This window comes from Elaeis guineensis, chromosome 15 (assembly GCF_000442705.2).
Source record: "Elaeis guineensis isolate ETL-2024a chromosome 15, EG11, whole genome shotgun sequence".
In the NCBI taxonomy this organism is placed as follows: domain Eukaryota; kingdom Viridiplantae; phylum Streptophyta; class Magnoliopsida; order Arecales; family Arecaceae; genus Elaeis; species Elaeis guineensis.
Window position 1 is genome coordinate 65,834,322 of NC_026007.2, and position 17,453 is coordinate 65,851,774.

Genomic DNA, 17,453 nt, shown 5'->3' on the forward strand with positions numbered 1-17,453 from the left:
GGGAAAAGAACCCACACCCCCATCCATCATTCATATATACCCTTTGCCACTTGATGAAGGCATTGATTGCGAGCGAGAATAACGAGATATAATAGTGTTGAAATGGGAGGGATGGTGGAACTTCTCTGAGAGCATCTTAACACAACAACAACAACACAAATACAATAATCTTTGATTAAGACAATACGTTAGCATTGTTGTGATCCCTCGTTCACTGATACCTCCTCCCTTTTACCTTTTAACTGTTTCTCATGTGAGACCTAACAGTGAGAATCCTGCAGGGAGGCCGTAAGATCACTACTAGCTATGCTAGCTCAGTGAGATCAGGCCCCGGACTAAGCTCTATTATAACTGGTACTGCTGAAGTGGTGATCCTTAACACTCGACACGTACCAGTCTGTAGCTGAGAAGAGACAGAGATAGCTCTGAGCTCGGGTAGTGTCCTTCGAATCCTGAGGCCGGGGATGAAGTCTACACGAGGAAGAGCATGTGGGGATCACATGCAGGGGTGGACGGTCGAACGAGCGTCAGACTGTGGAGCAGAGGTTGGCCATTGGAATTCTTGGAAAGTTTTTTTTTTTTTGGAAAAAAAAGGCTGCCAGAACCGCCGGAAGAGCAGCTGGTGATGACACGTGCTCTAATTCCTCACGCTGCTGTATCTCGTGTGCTTTGCACGTGCGAAACCTTGCTATGTTTAACGTGGACGTTGCATGGACACTGAGTAACTGGATTATTGATTTGTATGGATCCAAGGTTATCAAATGGATATGGAACCGAAACTTTATCTAGTAGCATACCAATTGATCTCATATGATCAGTTAACTTAGTTGTGGTGATGGATTCAATCGTGGTGCATTTTGTGGTCATGCACAAGATTTTTCATGCATGATCATATATTAATTTGTCATGTACTGTCATGTGGACATTTGTGGTCGTGAGTATGGATATGGGAAGATTTGAGATCATGCAACTATATTGATTTGTTTGGGATGTCTTAGCTTAGATAATGCAAAATTTGGCAATAAAGTTGATTGACAATTTCAATTATGTTGGACCATGTTGTATCAAAAGAAAACGGCAGAGTAATAAACAAAAGACCAAGTGCCTTTGCGGAATCTTTTGTCGATTAATCATTTACCTGGATTTTCACGACCTTTATCTGTCATGGATATGATTTAAGGTTGATGTACCACAAAAAGGTTTCCCAGATGAGTTTGGCTTGGTTTGCACGTGTTGATTGGAAGCATTTTATGTGTAGAGTTGATACTATGCATACCATCCCTTATTTATGACGTGCAATACTGGCTATAGATCTTATAGATCATGGCCACAAATGGCTTACATATTAAGGTTCGTATTTGTAGTTCTTTGTCTACGTAAGTCCTTGATGCAACATGACCACATGCCCTTCCGATAGAAGATAGCTCGAATTTAGAGTTCTACAAATAAAAATCTAAGTCAAGTACACTCCTACCTATGTAGCATCCTGGGGTTAGTGGAAATAGCATCAGCTGGGTTCATCACGTTTCCTTGCCGATACTCTTCGATAATTGTTTATAATACATAATATATCGCTTGTAAATGCTAAGACCGTACCTTAATCATCCCCTTAATGATAATTCAGGTGAGTTTTCCCTATGTTTTTTCTCAAAAAAAAAAAAAGAAAATAATTTCATAGACTTGGTGAATGTATGTGATCACAAAAGGCAAATATATATGAATCGTGTTAGGATTTGACGTCTCAAGATTCAGCCCATATTGAGCCCACAGCGAGGTTCGCGGCGAAAAACGGAGTCCAACGAGACCAAGATCACCTGAATCGGAGTTCGGATGGAGGAGATACGAGCTTTTGAAGTCGGCACGAGAATCAAGGCGGCGGAGGACCGCCGGCGACCGGCGGCGGGCGGCAGCGGTGCGGCCGCAGGCGGCGGCGCGCGGGACGCGCGTCCCAGGCCCGCGTGGAACGCGGGACCCAGGCCCGCACGGGATGCGCGACCCAGGCCCAGGCCCGCGCGGGACGCGCGACCCAGGCCCAGGCCCGCGCGGGACGCGCGACCCAGGCCTGCTGGCCCCTTGCCCCGGTCCACCGTGGACCGGGTGGTCCAAGGCGCGGTCTGTGGACCGCGTGGGCATTTCCCATGCGTTTCTTGCAGTCCACGGCACTATTCCGTGGACCGGAGCGCGATCCAACGGTCCAGGTGGCTCCCGATCTTGATCCGATGGTCCAGGGGGTTTTTTGGCTTTGTTTAGGACTCCTAATCCTTCTCTAATCAAGGTTTAAAGTCTGTTTAACCCTTTAAAAGGGCCTGAGACGAATAGAGAAGTGGTGTGCTCGGGTTTCTCGCCGTACAGCCGTACGAACCCGATTGGAGAGAGAGAGAGAGGCTAGGGCGCTGTGAGAGAAGGAGCAGGAGGCTTCTGGACAGCGGTCGTCAGGCTCTTCAGGGGTTCAGGGGGGTCTCCAAGAGAGAGAGAGCTTTTGTGAGGGAAACTTCAGGTGAGAGAGAATTGGGTGTACAAGGGTTGAGGGTGAGGTCTCCTCTTGTAAAATTTCTTTTTCATAGTGAAGTTTGCATGCCCCGTGGAGGCGAGCCCTTTTATGGCTGATTCACGTATTTTGATTGTTTTTCCTTTTGTTTTGTTTCTTCTTTCTTCCTGCTACATCGCGTGGTACTGAAAGGATCTTGGGAGGTGGTGTCCTGGCCAGACATCCACCCAACAAGTGGTATCAGAGCAAGGTGGTACAAGGATGCAGATTGCAGTGGTGGTGAGCAAGACTGAAGATGGAGAAAACAGGAACAATCAAGATGGAGATCAACAAGTTCGATGGTAAGAGCAATTTCTCCTTGTGGCAGGCAAGAGTGAAGGACGTGCTCATCTAACAGGGGTTGATCGATGCTCTCTTGTGCGATGAGAAGCCGACCACCATGGAGGTGCGGGATTGGAAACGGCTACAGATGCAGACGGTGAGTACCATCCGCATGTACCTGACGGATGAGGTGGTGATCCATGTGCTGAGCGAGACTTTCCCGACGGTGCTGTGGTCGAAGCTCGAGGAGTTGTACATGGCGAAGTCTCTTACCAACACTCTTTTCCTCTGGAGGCAGTTTTACCAACTGCGGATGACTGAGGGACAGAGCGTGCAGGAGCATCTGAGCCACTTCCAGAAGATCCTCACCGACCTTCTCAGCGTTGGCGAGAACGTTGAGGAGAAGACCAGGGCACTGATTTTGCTGGCGTCGCTTCCCTCTTCGTACGAGTCCTTGGTGACTACTCTTCTAGTGGAGAAGAGCACTATCAAGATGGACGAGGTCACCGCGGCGATACTCCAGAACGAGGTTCTCAGGAGGGAGAACCCAGCTTCGAGCTCAGGTGGCGATAGCTCAGCTTTGGTGGCTTCTGGAGGAGCAGGAGGCGGTAGACGGAGCGACAGGAGATCGCAACGAGGGCGGTCTAAGTCCAGGAGGGACTTGAGCAAAATCAGGTGTTACCGGTGTGAGGAGTTGGGGCATCTAGCCAGAGATTACCCTCAACTGAAAAATCGGACGGTGGCTGCTGTAGCGACAGCAGGCAGTGATTTAGATGGAGATGCCTTTGAGATATCTGACGAGGTATCTACTTCTTCCCAGCAGTGGATATTAGATTCTGCATGCCCCTATCATGTGTGTTGCAGAGAGGAGCAGTTTGACTCCCTGGAGAACAGTGAGGGCACTGTATATCTGTCGGATAGATCGAGCTGTGCGATCAGAGGCATTGGGACGGTCAGCTGGAGGACACATGATGGTGCAGTGAGGAGATTGGGGGAGGTCCGATACATACCCGATTTCAGGCGGAATCTTATCTCACTTAGCAGACTGGATTCGAGAGGCTACATGACAGTAACTGGTGGAGGAATCCTGAGGGTGCTACGCGGCGATAGGATTGTGCTGGAGGGGAAGAAGGGGAGCAGAGGACATTATTACCTGGCAGGGAGCCCAGTGCGAGGTGGAGCATCGGGAGTCAGGTGGAGCCCAGAGTGAGGTGGAGCTCCAGGAGGCGGATCGAGCACGAGACAGGAGACTCGGGAGGACGAGAGGCGACGTCGCAAGGTAAGATTCTTATTGCCGCAGGATGATGCCCCGAGCAGGTCTCAGGTCAAGAGGAGCACAGCATACGACGGAGATGGGATCGAGCAGCCTGGCTCGACTCCCATGTTTGCCCATCCATGATCAGCAGGCGATTGCCCCAGGGCATGGGGGCGAGGAGATCCAGAAGCTCTCAGAGTTTGGAGAAGACCGAATATCGAGTCGAGGTGAAGATTGTTAGGATTTGACGCCTCGAGATTCAGCCCATATTGAGCCCACAGCGAGGTTCGTGGCGAAAAACAGAGTCCAACGATACCAAGATCACCTGAATCGGAGCTCGGATGGAGGAGATACGAGCTTTTGAAGTCGGCACGAGAATCAAGGCGGCGGAGGACCGCCGGCGACCGGCTGCGGGCGGCAGCGGCGCGGCCGCAGGCGGCGACGCGCGGGACGCGCGTCCCAGGCCCGCGCGGGATGCAGGACCCAGGCCTGCGCGGGACGCGCGACCCAGGCCCGTGCGGGACGCGCGACCCAGGCCTGCTGGCCCCTTGCCCCAGTCCACCGTGGATTGGGTGGTCCACGGCGCGATCTGTGGACCGCGTGGGCGTTTCCCACGCATTTCTCGTGGTCCACGGTACTATTTCGTGGACCGGAGCACGATCCAACGGTCCAGGTGGCTCCCGGTCTTGATCTGACGGTCCAGGAGGTTTTTTGGCTTTGTTTTGGACTCCTAATCCTTCTCTAATCAAGGTTTAAAGTCTGTTTAACCTTTTAAAAGGGCCTGAGACGAACAGAGAAGTGGTGTGCTCGGGTTTCTCGCCGTACAGCCGTACGAACCCGATTGAAGAGAGAGAGAGAGGCTAGGGCGCTGTGAGAGAAGGAGCAGGAGGCTCCTGGACAGCGGTCGTCAGGCTCTTCAGGGGTTCAGGGGGGTCTCCAAGAGAGAGAGAGCTTTTGTGAGGGGAACTTCAGGTGAGAGAGAATTGGGTGTACAAGGATTGAGGGTGAGGTCTCCTCTTGTAAAATTTCTTTTTCATGGTGAAGTTTGCATGCCCCGTGGAGACGAGCCCTTTTGTGACTGATCCACGTATTTTGATTGTTTTTTCTTTTGTTTTGTTTCTTCTTTCTTCCTGCTGCATCGCGTGGTACTGAAAGGATCTTAGGAGGTGGTGTCCTGGCCAGACATCCACTCAACAAATCGCATGAGATGGAATTTTTGAATTAAAGACATCAAAACCTTCAGGTGAAACAATTTAGTTCATAGTGGGCGGATCAGATCATCCGGAAAAGTATTTACTTGTTGATGCCTTGGGAAAATGAAAATGGAAGGGTTTCAGGTGCCTTCGTAGTGAAAGGAAAGAGCAAAGTATCATCAACAACAATATGTCCATGGAAGTAGGATAAACTGTGGAGGAAAGGTCCTATCGTAAGCAATAGATTGACAACAAAACTGCACTCTGCATAAGCTAATCGTTTCGATGGACTTGTATCTATGGGATGACGCAGTTGATCTGAAGGAGATAAAAGAGGTGATCAGAAATATATATGTAAGAAAGGTTTAATAATCCGAAAAAGAATTGGTCAATAGGTTTCATCGTGGAGAACTGCTGCAACAAATGAATGATTGACCAAAACTTCAAAAAAGACAAAACATGGCTGGAGGTCGAACGTAAGGACTCTGTAGTAAAGTTTGGCATCATATACCTGATCAGATTAATGTAAGAAATATTGGACCTATGTGCAAAAGAATGCCTAGTCTAAGTTTTCAAGCTAAATTGAGTTCTAAATTATACCAAAGCTTGATTTGGTATGATCCATGGTACGAATCCAATCTATTTTTAATTTTATTGGTCTGTTTGGATATTTTGATCTTTTCTTTTCGTTTTAGAGTTTGATGGATATATATATATAACAAAAGATGATCCTCCAATAACAAAAAATATATGATTATAATATATATATATATAATATATAATCTTATATATATATATATATATATATATATATATATATATATATATATATATATATATATATATATATATATATATATATATATATATATATATATATTGTTATTGGAGGGCGGTGTTTTGTTATTTGAGCCATCATATACTCTTTATACTCATTTTTTTTTGATATAGTAAAATTTCTCCATATCTTCATTCGTGAACATAGGCTATAGGTCAAACCATGTAAATCGTTGCATCATATTTTTTTCAGTGTATGATTATTTATTGTTATTCCAAATTTTATACTAATTAACATATATTCTTACAATAAATTGGTATCAGAGCTTGACATTTAGATTTATTCAAGTTTGTTCATCATATCTATTTTAGATTTTAATTATCTGATAATTCTATTTTTTGTTCTTCATGATTTCTTCCTGATAGCTATGAAATTCAAGATCAAAAAATTCAATAAAAAAATAATTTCAATCTTTGGCATGTGAAGATGCAAGCCCTATTGATTCAACAGGGATTGCTGAAGGAGCTAAAAGGTAGAGATGCTTTATTAATCTAAGGATTGGTTTTAATGAATATGAAATATTTGAGTACTCATTTTGATATTAACAAGTTAGTGAAGTTTTTATATAAGTATTTTTGAAAAGCTAAAATTATTCTTGAAAAACATGTATTGATTGATAAGTTTTGAAAGTAAAAGAAGGTGATTGGTTAAAGCTACATCATGAAAAATTAAATAAAGAAATCTAGAGTCTATCCTTAGCCCAAAAGAACCGACTTTGGTGTATATTTTTTAAACGGAACAGACTAGAAGTTGACTTCTACTTAATATGAGTTGACTTTCTCAGTTAGATAGTGAACTCTCTCAGTCAGACAGCATGTAAAAATTTTCGTGTCAAATCTCGAGTCAACCTATATTTGACTGTAAGCAAACTCTCACAAAAAAAATTAAGAAGTGTTTTTATAGAATAGTGACCAAGCTAACTCTTACTTAATTACGAGTCGACACATAGTTACTCGAGTTAACCTCTTCTTAGTTTCAAGTTGACTCAACTACAGCTGATAGCAATAATAGTTAGTTCTGCAGAAATTTTAGATTTTTTCAAATAATTTTTAATGGCTAGTTTTTATTCTCCAACAACTAGAAATAGCTAGTTTGACTTTTTTTGAAGTATTTAATGATATTCAAACTTGATTAAAATAAAAGAGAAGGGTCAAGAGAAAAAAAGAAAGAAAAAAATTAAGTTTGAGCCCAAAAATATTAAAAAGACCTGAAAGCAATCAATTTCTTGAAGCATATTTAAAGAGTTCCTTAGTACATTGATTGAAAAACTTTCTCAACATGTTTTCAAAAGAGCTTCATTGATTTTTATTTGCTCTATTAGGAGCTTTTATTGTGTTTATATTTGTATTTCTCATTTTCTGTTGTAAGCAAGTTTCAGTTACACTAAAACTTGGAAAAAGGTCAGTCCAAGCCTGAAATTGGATTGAATTTATTTGAGAAAGTCTAGGAGAGGCTTTGGGAAAAGATTTTGCTTGATGAATCCAGAGAACCAACTGAGTTTAGATTGTAAGCCCACAAAATAATCTTACTATAATCTATGTAGAAATTATAGTAAAATTTTTAAGTAAGGCTGGAAGAGTGGACATAGGTGCTGAATTTAACATCGGACCGTCACAAATTCTTGGTGTTCATATGTGGCTTCTCTTTAGCTTATATTGAATCTTAATTGCTCATTTATTTCAACATTCCTATCTTTGTATCATCTCACTACACTTCATATACTCTAAAATTTATACTACAAGAAAATCAAGTAATAGCGACAGTAACCCCGACGTCGCTAATACTAAACTTTACTGACCAGAGGTTACGACGAAAAATTTTTCCATCGCTAAAAAATTGACGAATTATTAGCGATGGCTTAAATACTTATTAGTAACTATAAATTTAACTTTAAAAAATATCTATTAGCGATGACTTTAGCGATAAAAACTAACCATCGCTAATAGTGTGCCCTAAAACTTCTCCCCCGATTCGGCCCTGACAGGCTCGGTTCTATTGGCCGCCGCCTCCCCTCTTCCCCTTGCCTCCTATCCCCCTTCTCTCTCGCCATATCGTTAGAGCCTCCGACCTCCTCCCCCAACCCCCACGCCACCGTCCCTTCCCCTACCCCTCCCCTTGCCGGATTGGGCCCTCCGCTGCATGCCTCCCCCTTCTCCCCCCATCCATCCCCTTATCGAATCGGATCTGCACGTCTGCCTCCCTCCTTCGGAGTGCCCAATCGCTGGAGCACCGCCCCGCCAGACCCACATCGTCGGACCCATGTCGCCGCTGCTTGGTGAGTTTTAGCGATGACAAGGGTGACGGCTCCATCGCCATCGCCATCGCCATCGCCACACCCTGTTCTCATTTTTTTTAATTTTAAAATTGGATTCTATGCCCTAGGCCCCGCCTAAAGTCTGAAAAAATTTTCAGGTCGGACTCAAAGAGGGGTGTGGTCTAGTCCAACTCGATCCATTTCTAGCCCTATTTGCAATATCACTCAGCATTTTGAAACCTCCAGAATGAGATTTGCCTAGATGTCATGTTGGCAAGCTCACATGGCCTAGTCGTCTGACACGCTCCAAGTCCGCATGAGCGAGACACACATCCTGATCCTCTCCATTTGCAATGATGCTATTTACTTAGAAATCTACTAATTTAAAAATTTTAAAAATATTAAAAATATTACATTGCATAGAATCATAGATCCATCTTTTGATTAATATATATATTTTATAGCATCCATACATTTATATATATTTTTGTATGGATGAAAAAATTATGTACATTGGTCAATTGACTGTCCAGTTTGAAAATTACAGTTAATTCTATAGATAATTACAGTGATCAAATGGTATGTCGAGGATTCGAGAAAAATTTTGGATAGTATTGTTCTTTAGTTCTTCTCACACATCTTCAACTGTATGGAGAGAACTAAGAAAAAATACTATCAAAATTTTTTTCGGCCTCTATTGCATATCGTTTGATTACTGTAATTAACCTATAAAATTAATATAATTTTTGAATGGAATAGGACCTTCTATACCTATTAGTTGATGATATGATGCATTTATTATGTAAGCCATTTTAAATGATAAAATAATTGATAAGCATTTTGCCTTATATTTGTATATGCAGAATCTTTAGATAGTGTGTTATGAACCGTAGATGGATGGATCATTGGATAGTTGATGGGGTGATTCTGCTGAATACAAGGAGGGTGTCAAGTACTTCTGTGATGATGCTTTTGAGAATGTGTCACTCTTAGTTCAAAGATGAACTTATTATCCTTATAAAGAGATGCATCAATAGAGAAATACTTGATAGGAATACAATAATTATCTATTTATATAAGAGTGGATTTATACCAAACTACAAGCATTGGTATCTGCATGGAAAGAGGTAGGAGACAATTGTAAGGGTTAGAAGTTAGCAAAATAGGGACACAGATAGAATGGTAGACATGGTTATGGATGCAGCTGGTCCTGAATTTGACTGAGATATAGAAAACGATCCAGAAGCTGGCAGCAGTAATTTCTATCGTATGCTGAGAGTTGCTGATGAACCACTATAATTGAGATATAAAATATATACTGTACTATCAGTTGTGTCAGTGTTGTTGAACTTGAAGATCGAGTTTAATATGACGATCATTATTATGATAGAATGATAGCAATAATAAATAATATGCTATCGAAGGATGAGAAGCTTGTTAGGAGCTTTTATGCTTCAAAAAAAATAATGAAAGGGTTAGACATAGAATACGAGAAGATAGATGCATATCATAATGATTGCATGCTTTTCTACAAGGAGGACCAACTAAAGAGCTCATGTGACGTATGCGGTGAAGTCGATTTAAGCTGAGGCAAGAGGGTAGAAATCAGAAGGACATACTATATAAAGTTCTTCAATACCTTCCTCTCACTTTTAGGCTTCGGAGGCTCTACTTATCCAAAAATATTATTTTGGATAGATGAGATGGCACAAAAAAAAGATTTGCAAACACATCGATGTGATGAGTCATCCATCGGACAGTAAGACATAAAAAAAATTTGATGCTTGCCATCCTTTATTTGCTCAAAAATCATGCAATGTCTGACTCGATCTATCTATGGATGTATTTACATCATTTAGTCATACAGTGATCTCTTATTCATGTTGGCCAGTCTTTATCACTCTATACAATCTGTCGTCTGAGATGTGCATGAAAGAACATAACATCTTTCTTGCATTAGTCGTTTCTGAACCACAACACATTGGTAAAAATATTGACGTATATCTAAGACTTCTTATTGATGAGCTGAAAGTTTTAAGGTCCGATGGCATACGTACAATTGATGTATTGAAGAAGCAGAATTTTATAATTAAGATTGCATTGATATGGATCATTAGCGATTTTTCTACTTATAGAATGCTGTCAGGATGGAATACTCATGGAAAGCTTGTATATCCCTATTGCATGGAGAATACAAAATTATTTCAACTTGAGCATGATCGTAAACCCTGCTGGTTCGATTATCACCATCAATTTCTCTTCGGACATCATCTTTTTTGAAAGCAACGGGATAATTTCAGAAGAAATAAAATAGAGAAGGATAAAGCACCCTTGCGACTCAGTGGCATGGAAGTGTTCTAGAGGGTATCTTAAGTGGATGAAGTCTAATTTGGCATACTATTTGATAAGCAGAAACTTAGGAGGTTCGATAGAACCCATAACTGGATGAAGCACAGTATCTTTTGAGAATTGCCGTACTGATCCACCAATTTGATCCTTCATAATCTTGACATCATGCATATTGAGAAGAATATCTTCGATAATATTTTCTACATTATTATGGATGTCAAGGGCAAGATGAAGGATAATCCTAAGGTTCAAGCGGATATGAAGAACATATACAAGCGTTCTCTATTAGAAATGGTTGAGGTGTCTTCAAAAAAATTTTTAAAGCCTAAAGTAACTTACACCTTAACGAGAGAGCAGTTGAAGAACGTATGTGAATGATCCAAAAGTCTTAAATATTCAGATGGTTATGCAAGTAATCTAGCTCGATGCATCAATATCAAAGATTACAGGTTATATGGGCTAAAGAGCCATGACTGTCATATCTTCATGCAACGATTACGTCCATTGACTTGGCATGATCTCTTTTCTAATCCTATATGCAGTTCTTTGATCGAGCTTAGTCTTTTCTTCAAAGATATTTATGCTATCGAACTATCTACCGATCATATTTTCAGTCTTGAGGCTAGCAGTATAAAGACTATATGCAAGTTAGAGAAGATATTTTCTCCTAGTTACTTCAACTCTATGGAGCATCTTGTGATTCATCTGATGTATGAAGCTAGAGTCGAGGGACCAGTACAGTACAAGTAGACGTATCCATTTGAAAGATACATACACGGTCTCAAGAAGAAAGTGAAAAATAAGGTCAGAATCGAAGGTTCTATTGTGGAGGTTTACATAATTAAAAAAATTTTAATTTCAGTCGATATTACTTTAATCCTAGTGTGCAGATAAAGCTGACTCAAGTGGGTCGAAATGATGATGGTGGTGAGGGATCAAAAGCAGAGATCTCAATATTTGCCTATCGTGCTCGTAAATTTGGGCACGAGATTCATCAAGTATTAGTTGATAGAGAGCTTCGATAGGCAGAGACATATGTTTTGCTCAATTATATGGAGGTTAATCCATATGTTGAGTAAGTATCCATTACAATCTCAACTCTATAATCATTTATCATCCTATACTTATCTTATGCATGTATAGGCAATATGATGATGCTGAGATGGAATAATTCGATGATAAGCGAGGAAGAAGTTTTCACTCAGCGTTCACAAAATTTTGCAAATTGGTTCCATCAATTGGTAAGCTACCATTGTTATTTTATTTATTTTAATTTTTTTCAACTTATTTCTTTTATAATGTATAAGTATGCAATGGGGTGAATCCATACCTAAAAAGTTAAGATCATTAGGTTACAGACCAACATAGTACATGACATATTGTAATGGCTGTAATGTAAATGGTTTCGAATTTCACACACAACAATACGGATACCATAAGAGTACAATGAACAGTGGTATGTGTATAAAGGACAGCTGATGGGCAGAGACGGAGAGTGATTACTATGGAATCCTCGAAGCAAGTGATCAAGTTGACCTATATTACAGGTAATAGTATCATTTTGTTTAAGTGCTGATAGTCTAATACCGATAATCGTATGAAGATTAATCCATGGCACGAGCTTATTGAACAAACAAGGATCAAAAGCATATGTCAATAACCCCTTTGTGCTAGCTCAACAAGCTGTTCAAGTATATTATACTCCTTTTCCATCAAAAGAGAGAGGAAGGAAAGATTGATAGGCTATATGTAAGGTTAAGTCTCGAGCAGTTCATTATGAGCTCGAAGAAGAAAAAGAAGAGCCCCATATACCAGAATGCTTTCAGAAGGATGAAATATTTGAAGTTCATCGATCTTTCATAGATGCATAGTTAGATACTCCATATTTTTTCATACGTGATGGCCAATATGAGGTAGATCATTCTAAGTTTGTTTTAAAGGACAATTCTATCCAAGGAGAAGAAGAGGAAGAAGATGAAGAAGTGGAAGAAGAGGAGGAAGAGGAGGAATCGGAAGAAGAATCTGAAGGATACCGCACATCTGAAGAGGAAGATGAGTAGTCAACCCTAGGAAGAAAGGAGTCGACCTCAAGGACAAAGGACCTTCTAGTATCATTTTATTTATTGCATTGTCTTATATCATTTTAAATACTTGTCTTGCATTATTTTAAATCTTACATTGTCACCCATAATTATATAATTAATTCATGAATTTATTTATTTTTATTTTTAGAGATTATAGATCATATCTTTCAGAGGTTGGAGTCATCACAACCGAGGAAAAAGCTCTCGAGGAAAGAGCTCTCATGCAGCCAGCTTGCATGATTCTACGCCACACGTACCATGCGATAAACTCTAATACTTTAGATATTCTCTTTTATGTTGTTTTGTCCTTTATTATCTAATATAATATTCTTTATGATGCATTGATACTCTCATGTTCAGATGATATAAGGTCACCAGTGACCCCACAGTCAAGCAGAGCAACGCCTGACTCTCAGAGTCAGCAACGTGGTGGAGGATCCATCCGGCTCACGATACCTCAAACTCGATCGGAGGATAGAGAGCTCGTCCACATTCAGAACCACTCGTAAGTACTATATTTTTATTGAATATATTTAAAAATTTAGCCATTTTAGAACCTAATATTTATTATTCAAAATGAATTTTGTAGCACATTTAGAAAGTCTGGGGTGCCTCATGTGGTTACCGAGATCATCCGATGATTGATCCTGAGGTCGGTGAATGAGTTCTCCAGTTGGTCGTTGGGGGCTTGTGATGCAGTCTGCAAGATGTTCCTAATAAGTCAAAGTGTTTAATTTTTAAATTTATGATAGATTTGTATTCTATTTATCAATACATGCTTGCTTCTACTTGCAGGAGTACTATCGATTCGAGACTCTACAGGATGAGGAGGTTGGCCATTGGACCTTCAAGGAGATGGCCATACGTAGGCTCTGGGACGGGCTATACAGTCTTAGGAAGTCCACCATAGAGCACTTCAGTTTCGAGTCACCATCAAATTGGAAGTCTTATACAGCTCACTTGATGTGGGCAGACATATGGGAGGTCCTCTGTGATCGATAGAGCACTGAGAACTCTGATAGGTGGCAGAGTGCATGGTAGAATCGGATCATCCAACAAGATCCGATCAAGCACATCGACGGCTCCGTTGGCACACATGTTGTGGCTGATAGATTGATCAAAATTCTATACTTAAATTATTTTCATATTGAATTAATCATATGTATGATTTAATTAATTAAATTTTATTATTTATTTATCATAGACATGATAGCTGGATCATGCATCAGAACAACTGCAGATATATATGAGAGGCCACACATCAGTCTAGGAGGATTGGTGATTACTTAGATCCTAGATCTCAATAGATTGCAGTAACAACTTTAAATATTATTTATTAAATTTTTATATATACTGATATGTATGGACTAATGAATTTCTAAACTGTATAGACGGATTACGTGGAACATCCCATATCGCGGCATGGTGAGGATCTATCCTTTCAGCCCCTCCTTGATCTCGAGGGATGGCTTCGGGCCATCGAATGGGTGAGTAGGCACTACAAAAAAATAAGATTATTGCGATAGAATTATTTACTACAAAAATATTTTCATCACAAATACCCATATTCACGATGAAAAAATATTTTTATTGTAAATAATATCCTATTTATGATGAAAAATAATTTTTATCATAAATAATAGAGTATTTATGATGAAAATATATTTTTATCATAAATATAATTTATTTACAATGAAAAATTTTCATCATAAATAATCAACAAAAAATCAAAAATTAAAAAAAAGATTGATTATTTGTGATGAAAATATTTCATCGCAAATAATTTCATACTTACGATAGAAATATATTTTTTACTATAAATATTAAATTATTTTTTATAAAAAATTTTCATCATAAATAATTGATAAAGATCTAAAATTTTTAAAAATATATGGTAAATTATTTGTGATGAAAATATTTTATCAAAAATAATTATATATTTATGATGTAAAATATTTTTCTATCGTAAATACTAATTTATTTACGATGAAAACTTTTTGTCATAAATAATCGATGAAAAATCAAAAATTTTAAAAAAATAAATGACAGATTATTTACGATAAAAAATTTTTCTATCAATTTTTGCCCTAATTCTCTTTCTCTGTCGACTTTTGCCCCTTTATTGTACTAACTTTCTCTTCAACCAGCCATAAAGTTCAGACTTGCAACTCTTTAAACTTCTTCTTTCACTCATCCCGTTCATCTCTTATCTTTCTTTTTTTATACTAACTCTCAAAATTTAAGAATTTTTGGACCATCAGGCTTACTCGAAAAAAAAATATCGATTCGAGCGTGGCAAAAGCCAAAGGGAATGAATCGTTGATGGATGCTATATTTCTATCACTAATGCCCTATTATTTGTGATGGAAGATTTTGGATCGATCTAATCGGATTCATTCAGATTGGGTCATGGGTCAACTCGGCTCATTTGCATTTCGAAGATCGTGAGCATCGAATAGCATGCATCCCGTATTGCATTGAATGACTTGCATACCGCTTCACATCGAACAGTCCAAAAATTGTTGAAATTTTTGTACTCTTTGAAGGATGTCGTACGTCCGGGACATGCATGTAGAAATCAGAGTATGCAGATTCTTAACATTTAAAAATCATAAATACAATAGAATAAAAATTTTGATCTAGATTAAATGATTTAACCTATCTAACATGCATGATGTAGATCTAATCTATATATAATAGGATCGATCACATACTTTTAAGTTACTGAAAATTAGATTTTAATAAAATAAAAAATTGAAGATCCGATCTTCATACCTTTGCATGGGTCGACGATCTCCACAGTTGATGATCATGGTAATCTACTGAGATCCTCGACAAGCTGCACATATGTCCAACCTCTACAGATATTCATATGAAATCTTCCATCCGATCAGAGATCTGTTGCTTCACCGAGGTGTTAGTACTCTTACAGAAGCCACCTCCTGATGGTTGATGCAGATTTTCTCCGTCGTTTCTCTTAGACCCTCTCAGAGAACAAGGAGAAGAGGAGGAAGAGGAGAAGAAAGAGGAAGAAGAGGACCTCTCTTTTCTTCCATAGATCTCACATCATATGTAGATCAGCCCTCTCCAAAAGCCCACACCACAAAGGATGAAACCCTTAAAGAGGAGACACCTCTTCTCTCAGAAAACCCACACACACAAGGAAGACTCACCCCTCTTTTCTTATTTTTTCGATGAGAAACCCTTCCTCACAATGATATTCTCTATCTCATGGTGAAAACCTCATGTTTTGTCGCACAAAACAGATCTTTTAATGTGGCGTCCAAAGAAGTTAGGATGGGCTCAAACCTCATCCAAGATAAAGAAAGTTTCAAACTTGAATTCAAATCAAATTTGAATTCAGATTGGAACGAAACTTTAACCATATCCAGGGCATGAGATAGGAAGGGGTGAACAATATTTTGGCATGCAAAAACCTCATGCAAAAATAAGATAGGTGTTCCTTTATTTGGCGTACATGTGGGGTGGCGGTTAGGGAGAAAAGGGGTTGTTAATCAATCCTAATTAATTCTTGGTCTCCAATCTTAACTAACTTAGAAATTGGTTATAACCAATTAACTAATTAGATCTACTTGCAATTAGGCCCTAATCCAATTAGAGAATTAATTGAATCAAATCCTCATCAAACTAGGGATTGATTTCTTAGATATAAGGTTATCTCATAACCAATAGGGCTTGATCCAATCAAATCCAAATTAAATCAAATTGAATCCAATTTAATTAGATTTAAGTCTAATCCTATTGCTTAATTAAATTAAGATAAATTATAATCCTATTACAAATTAATCTCCCTGTCAATTAGGTTATCTCATAACCGAATTTGGGTTTGATCAAATCGAACTCAAATTAGTTCTAATTGAATCCAAGTCAACTAGACTTGATCCTAGCCTCAATACTCAATCAAATTAAGCTAATTAGTAATCTAATTATTAATTAATCTTTCTATAATTAATTAACTCTTAACGAATTATTTTATTGTAACTCTTGTACTTGATTAATCATCAATCACATTGACGATTAGACCCAATCGTGATTCATAATCACTAATCAACCATCTGATCAGACAAAGATCTCCTTTGTATGTGATCCCATAGGTTCTATTCAATCCGAGATATACTATGATCTCCATCACAATATTATTGAAACTCTTTTCGATGGATTGGAATGATTCCAACTCTATCCATCAAAGATCATCTATCATCAAGACGATACTTGACGAGCCTCACAATCCACCAGTGATACCTAGCTGTATGTAGTGGCAATCCAATAAAATAAAATATTAAACCTCTAGATGTAATTATGGTGTGATTCTGTCCTTCTATTATCAGTTTCGACAAAATGAAGATCATGGATAACTCGTCCAACTTCATCGCTTATCATATGTAATGTTTAATCGACTTGAGTTCATAAGTGAAATCTTATAAAAACTTATTTTCATTATTTACTCTGCCATGGTCATGGTCTTCTAAATTTAATATAAGACCACTCCCTATCTATCAAAATCGATAGATCCCATCTAAATGCATACTCTACTTCTACAGTAAACCTACAGTAGTCAATGTCCACTATAAAGATCTATATGGCTTGAGACTATGTTTATATATAATCAAACTACAGTAATCTCACTGTAAGCAACTGAGGTACCGTAAG